The sequence below is a fragment of the Mytilus edulis genome, chromosome 5, assembly GCF_963676685.1.
Source record: "Mytilus edulis chromosome 5, xbMytEdul2.2, whole genome shotgun sequence".
Taxonomy (NCBI): domain Eukaryota; kingdom Metazoa; phylum Mollusca; class Bivalvia; order Mytilida; family Mytilidae; genus Mytilus; species Mytilus edulis.
In genome coordinates this window covers 65,357,741-65,365,424 of record NC_092348.1, presented here as the reverse complement: position 1 = coordinate 65,365,424, position 7,684 = coordinate 65,357,741, and positions in this window count along the sequence as shown.

Below are 7,684 nucleotides of genomic sequence, written 5' to 3'. Positions count from 1 at the left end.
TTTTTTTTATATAGTTTAGTCATACATGTTGATCTGTTACAACGCTGTCCCAGCTTAGGGTGATTTGTGCGCCCGCTAACATGTTCAACCCTGCCACATTCTGTATGAACATGCAATTCAGTGGTTGTCTTTTGTTGTTGTATATATCCGACATTTGTTTTTCGTTTATTGTTTTTTTTTTACTTAAATCAAGCCGTTAGTTTTCTCGTTTGAATTGTATAATTGTATAACATTAATTATTTCAGGACCTTTTATAGCTGATGATTTTGCCCATTGTTGAAGGCCGTGCGTAAAATAACTTGTATCGTTGTTAAACCATTATTTCATCTGGTCTGCCGTTAAGAGTTGTCTCATTGGTAATTATACCATTTTTTCTTATTTTTATTAACACTATATTACAGGCTCCTGTTTGGAACAGGCATATATAGAAAGTGGTGGGCTAGATGATTGCTGGCTACAAACCCTCTCATAACCTTGGATAGTGGTGAAACAGTACAACATAAGTATGCACTTTAAGAGTAATTTTAAAAGGGTTCAACTCATCGGATCGACACACAGCAGAAAAACAACAAACTGGACGTGATTGGAAATTTATTAATTCCTCCGACAACAAAAATCATGTAATATATATAAGACTCAAATATCAGTAAGTACACATTCAACATCCAACGGATTTGGTATGAAGACGCCCTTAATAATCAGAGAGAAAAATATATATAGCTTACATCGTCAATTAAGATAACAAGTGAAAATGCGATCTATAAGGCACTGACCATCTTTTTATGAAGAAGAGAGGGCATGGATTTTGCTGGGGACCATGTTCTCGATCTTATTTTTATAATAGTAATTTTCCCAATAAGGAAATGTTTTACTTAATGACAAATTTCCCCTTTCCTTTATTTGTGATGAACATCATATTTATTAAAATATCCAACTAAGTGCAGAATTAAAATGATATCTAATGATTACTGATAACAGGGGATGTGATATTCAAGGCAAAAGTTCCAAGTGCAAAGGGACATTACTCCGGAAAACTTGATTAGAGCATTCTAAATAGTAAATATAAAATACAGATAACAATTTATGAAAGGAGTAGGTCCGGTAAGAGCCGATTTTGGCCTCAAATTTAAAGTTCATCTGACGAAAGATTTTAGACACTTTTTAAACACTAGCTTAAGTGTCTATTGTAGTTGATTCAATAAGTATATGTAAAAGATTTTACTTGATTTACTCATTAAAAACGCCCCGATTCTAGCTTAAATATGAAAAATCAATCAAATATGCCAAAAAAATGTCACTTTTCGGATAGTTTTTGTCAAAAATGAAAGTGGCCGCATCCGTGTTCATCCTCAACCTTTATATATATGTTATGTATTATCACCAAATACAACTTACATTTCAATATTAAGAATGAACACGAATGCGGCCACTTTCATTTAGGACGGAAACCGTCTAAAATATAACTAAAATGCTAAAATTGTGAAGATTTCAGTAATTTAGCATGACTTAATGATGCTAGTACCTGATATATGTGCATTATATTGTCAAACACAGCTCATATTCATTTAGCAGAACCATTCTACTGTCCAATAAATAACTAGAAGTATAGCTTTTAACAATTTTGTAAAACTGCTATATTTTGGGGCCAAAAAGGGGTCTTACTGAACCTACTCCTTTAGCAGTTGCGATGGCAATTTATCGATAGCATATAAACAATTTTCAAAGGTTCTCATTCTCGAATATATAACTAAACGATAAAAAATAAATTGCTTCGCCGAGCTCAGCTGGATACGAGCGCAGAGATCCAACCCTGAACAGTTGGGACAAAAATGGAAACACGTACTATTCACGCTTAGTACATGTCTGAATTTGGATTGTAATTAAATATTTGACACATAATAAGTTTCTGACACAAAATAATCTGTAGTCAAAGAACTTAGAATTGGTTATATAATTTGAATTTATATATGTTGTGCTTTTGTGCAATTCACTATGCTGTTGTGAATTAACCCCCCCCCCCCCCAAAAAAAAAAAGAGTTACCCCCCTTTTTTTGCTTTTGAGCAATACACTATGCTGGTGCCTATTGACCCCCCTTTTTTTAAAGTCCAAAACCTGTCATTTTTTTATACATAATTTACAAGTAGTGTAAGGGAGGTAAATCCAAACATACACAACATTGTATTTTAAATGTATATTAATTACCTCCCTTACACTGCTTTTAAATGGACTTAATTGTTCATTAACCAGAGAAAAACTAGTTTGTCCTCCTTTTTTGTCCCTAATTTCTAAATGGTTTGAGCCATAACCCCTCTAAAGGTGATCCCTTTGTGGTATTGAAACTTATGGAATAATTTCAGAGAGATTCATACACATAAACACAAATTATTGTCTGTAAACTACAAAAATGCTTTTTTGGCTCCTAATTCCTAAATGGTTGGGACCATAACCCCCAATATCAATCCCAACTTTCCTTTGGTGGTATTGAACATTCTGGTAAAAAATTATAGAGATCCATTCACTTAAGCTAAAGTTATAGTCCGGACACTAAATGCGTCTTCGGACGATGACGCAGACACAGACGACGCAGACGACGACATGATAGCATTATACCAGAGACATATAATACAATTGTATTATATGTATCTGATTATACGATGCAAAAAAAATTTTGCGGTCGTTTAAAAAGGTTTGCAAAGTCTACAAAGGTTAAAGTTAAATATGATACGTAAGAAAACTTAATTCAAGTATGCATTTCTGAAATATGATCTCGTATGTTTACTATCAAGTAAGTCTTTACTTTGATTTATATATGTTATATCAAGGAGCACATGTTTAAAACTAGAAACCCTAATGGCGTTTGTGACCAAGTTTCGTTTAATTTGTCTCAGTAGTTTCGGAGGAGAAGATTTATGTAAGAATACCAAAATTTACGAAAATGTGTTAAAAATTTACTATAAAGGACAATAACACCTTAAGGGGTCAATTGACCATTTTGGTCATGTTCACTTATTTGTAGATATTACTTTGCTGATCATTATTGATTTTTACATTTTATTTCTATCTATAATAATATTCAAGATAATAACCAAATACTGCAAAATTTCCTTAAAATTACTAATTCAGGTGCAGCAACCAAACAACTGGTTCTCAGATTTGTCTGAAAATTTCAGGCCACACAATTGTAAACCTGATAAACAATTTTCCCCCTGTTGGATTTGCTCTAAATGCTTTGGTTTTAGAGATATAAGCCAAAATCTATATTTTACCCGTATGTTCTATTTTTAGCCATGGTGGCCGTCTTGGTTGGAAAGCCGGGTCATCATCGGACACATTTTTAAACTACATACCCCAAGGATGATTGTTGGCCCAGTAGTTTCAGAGGAGAAGATTTTTGTAAAAGTTAACGATGAGAAAAGCTCACTTGGCCCTGTGGGTCAGGTGAGTTAAAAAAAAAAGGGGGGGGGGTATCCCAATTTGATGAAGAAGAAAAATTTGTGTTCAGGCTGATCTCAATTTCAGATTTCCCCATTACCATAATATAGTGTAAATTTTAAAGAGAAAACAAATCTGTCTCAGACAAAAAGCCATACCCCGGCCTCCCCTTTTGGAGTTAAACATATTTCAACCCGTAATGCTATGATTATCGATATCATAAAGCAGCTGTGACATTCCATATGTGCAGTTAGGTCACTGTCTCTTTGACATATAATACGCATCTTTTGTTAAGTAAACATATATCCAGGTCAATGTGAACCAAATGTTACTGAATTGTAGTTATTTGAATCAGATGGGAAATACAGGTGTCAGATCATTCAACTGTCATTTCTGTAAACGGACAAAACAGAACTCAAAGTCAACGAAATAAAACTAAAACCATAATGACTAAAAATTCTTATAGCTTTGAAATGAATTACATATTGACCTCCTAAACTTTTGATTTCTAGCATATTTAATGAAGTTTATTCCAGAGAGTGTATGATCTTTGGTAAACACAAAAAAATTATATCACACTTTTGTATAATAACAATCCAGATTTTGGATTTTATATCAATAAATCTTTGACTTTGACTTTAATAGCATTATTTTTGTATTGTTTACAAGAGGACTGCCAGTGCCAAAATTGATACAGCTATGAATGAGCTATGTTCCAGTTATATTTCTACCCGCCAAAGTTGCAGAATTCAAATCACTCCCGAAAAATTATTTGTTTCATAATATATATTATATCGATGACCCTAACACATGATGTCACAAAAAAACAAGCATGTTTACCTAAAATAATTTACTATATTTGCTTTACGTTCGGTTGAAAAACATGCTTCTTTGGTGCTAACTACAAATTTCTGTTTGTCATATAAACAGTTTTTTTATTCTGATTGACCTTCAACAAGGGCACTGAAATTCTTATTAACCTTCATCAGGTGCTTTCGAATTCTGTTTGACCTTCGACATGTGCCCTCGAATTCACCACATACACTCAATAAAACAATCTTAGAAGCAAAATATATGAACACAAGAAACCAGGTGCTCCGCAGGGCGCAGCTTTATACGACCAAAGAGGTCGAACGCTGAACAGTTGGGGCAAGTATGGACAAAACATTCAAGCTTGATACAGCTCTGAATTTGGATTGTGATAAAATTTTGACATAATATGGGTTTATTACACAAAATAATTGTCAAGATCTCACAAATCAATATTGTGCAATTAAGATTTCTTCTTCAAACTTTTCAAAAATTTGAAATTTGAAAAATTTGGAATTTTTTTTTTGAAAACTACTACCCCACCCCCTTTTTTGCAATTAGTCCAAAACCTGACATTTTTTTATACATTATTTACAAGTAGTGTAAGGGAGGTACATACGAACATACCCAATATTGTATGTTAAATGTTTTTGAATTACCTCCCTTACACAACTTTTAAATTGTCTTAATTGTCCATTGACTAGAAAAACCTAGTTTTCCCCCTTTCTTGCCCCTAATTCCAAAATTATTTGACTCATAACCCCCCCAAAGTCAGTACTAACTATCCCTTCATGGTATGGAAACTTGTGGTATAATTTTAAGAGAGATTCATACACTTAAACACATGTTATTGTCTGAAAAATACAAAAATGCTTATTTTGGCCCCCTTTTGGCCCCGAATTCCTAAACTATTGGGACTACAACCTCCAAAATCAATACTAACTATCCCTTCATGGTTTGGAAACTTGTGGTATAATTGCAGAGAGATTCATACACTTAAACACAAGTAAGTGTTTGAAAACTACAAAAATGCTTATTTTGGGCCCCCTTTTTGGTCCCTAATTCCAAAACTATTGGGACCATAACCACCACAATCAATACTAACAATCCCTTTGTGGTATGGAAACTTGTGTTGTAATTTCAGATTAATTTATATACTTAAACACAAGTTATTGGTTAAAAACTACAAAAATGCTTATTTTGGGACCCCTTTTTGGCCCCTAATTCTTAAACTATTGGGACCATAACCCCCAAAATCAATACTAACTATCCCTTCTTGGTATGGAAACTTATGGTATAATTTCAGAGAGATTCATACACTTAAACACAAGTTATTGTTTGAAAACTACAAAAATGCTTATGTTGGGCCCCTTTTTTGGCCCCTAATTCCATAACTATTGAGACCATAACCCCTAAAATCAATTCCAACCTTTCTTTAGTAGTAATGAACTTTCTGGTAAAAATTTATAAAGATCCATTCACTAAAACTAAAGTTATTGTCCGGAAACTAAATGTAACTTCCGACGACGACATGATAGCATTATACAACGCATTTTTTTTTATTGCAGTTGTATGGGTGTATTAAAAGAACAGTCTCTTAAGCCAATCATGCATGAGAGATTAATTTCTCACTAATTGTAGAAATATTACTTAATTTAGTTGTATCAATTTTGGCAATTGTTGTCAGATCGATCATCTTAGGCCATCACTGTTCTCATGTTTTACATCTGCCTCTTTACCTGTGCCCTTAATAAATAGCACACAATTTGAGAGGTTGGGCAGGGATATTGGATCATTTGAATGGGGGGGGGGGGGGGTAGTAGCTCTAAGGAGTCAGGGGGAATGAATCAAACCGGTGACAGAAAAGGAGTAAAAGAATAAGGACATGCTGGAAAAGTTTTCAATTTGGGAAGTAGGGGGAAGTTGGAATCAGAAACCCCCTCCAATTTGGCTTAAATACTTTTCGCAGTTTTAGTTTATTGAAAATGCTTTGAGATTGTGTTTTTATTTAGTGAGGACATCAATGTGGTCTACTACATGATGTGACATCTTTTAAAACATAAGGGTCTATAAGGGGGTCCTTCATTGTATTTTTGAAATATTTAGGCCATTTTTATTTACTCTATTTGTACATTATTGCCAATTCTTTATATTTTAGACCTAATCATTCTTCATATATACTCTTTATATTTTTGGTCCATTTTTCTCTATTCTATAAATACCTATCCACACCTTTAGATAAGACAAAGACCAATGTGCAAAAACCAAAACTTAAATTAGTGTAAGATGTAAGGGCGTGTGTGTGCTGACAATTTGTACTAATGGAATCTGAATATATTCTAATCCATCCACTTGTTGTTCATTCAAACAACTTAAACACATAACAATTTAATATATTCAAACATATAAATACAACCAGTGTTTCAAAACTGAAGCTTTATTTAAAATAAATATCATAAAATAAATTAAATGCATTAATACATGATTTAACTCTTTTTTAATTGCATAGATCTTTTTCAATTTTCATTCCATAAATAATATAAATATATAAGGTAGATATTAAGAATAAAAATAACTAGAGGCTCTCAAGAGCCTGTGTCGCTCACCTGTTAATGTGTTTACAGATGTTGGCCATCTTCGTTGGTAGGCGGGGTCATTAGACACTTTTTAAAAAAAAAGATACCCTAGTATTATGATTGTGGCCAAGTTTGGTTAAATTTGGCCAAGTAGTTTTAGAAATGATTTTTATACAAGTTACAAAAATGACGAAAAGTTGTTCAATATTGACTATAAAGGGCAATAACTCCTTAAGGGGTCCTCTAACAATTTTGATCATGCTGACTTATTTGTAGATCTTACTTTGCTGAACATTATTGCTGTTTACAGTTTATCTCTATCTATAATAGTATTCAAGATAATAACCAAAAACTGCAAAATTTCCTTAAAATCACCAATTTTAGGGCAGCAACCCAACAACAGGTTGTCCGATTCAATTGAAAATTTGTGAGGGGATATATCTTATTCTGATGGACATTAAAATCTTGAAAGATTTGCCCTAAATGTCTTAGTTTCAAAGATATCAAGCAAAAACTGCATTTTACCACTATGTTCTAATTTTAGCCATGTCGGCCATTTTGTTTGGTAGGCTGGGTCATCGGACACATTTTATAAACTGTAAACCACAATGATAATTGTGGCCAAGTTTGGTTAAATTTGGCAAAGCAGTTTCAGAGAAGAAGATTTTTAGAAAAGTAACAAAAAATGACGAAAAGTTGTTAAAATTACTATAAAGGGCAATAACTCCTTAAGGGGTCGACTGACCATTTTGGTCATGTTGACTTATTTGTAGGTCTTACTTTGCTGAACATTATTGCTGTTTACAGTTTATCTCTATCTATAATAGTATTCAAGATAATAACCAAAAACTGCAAAATTTCCTTA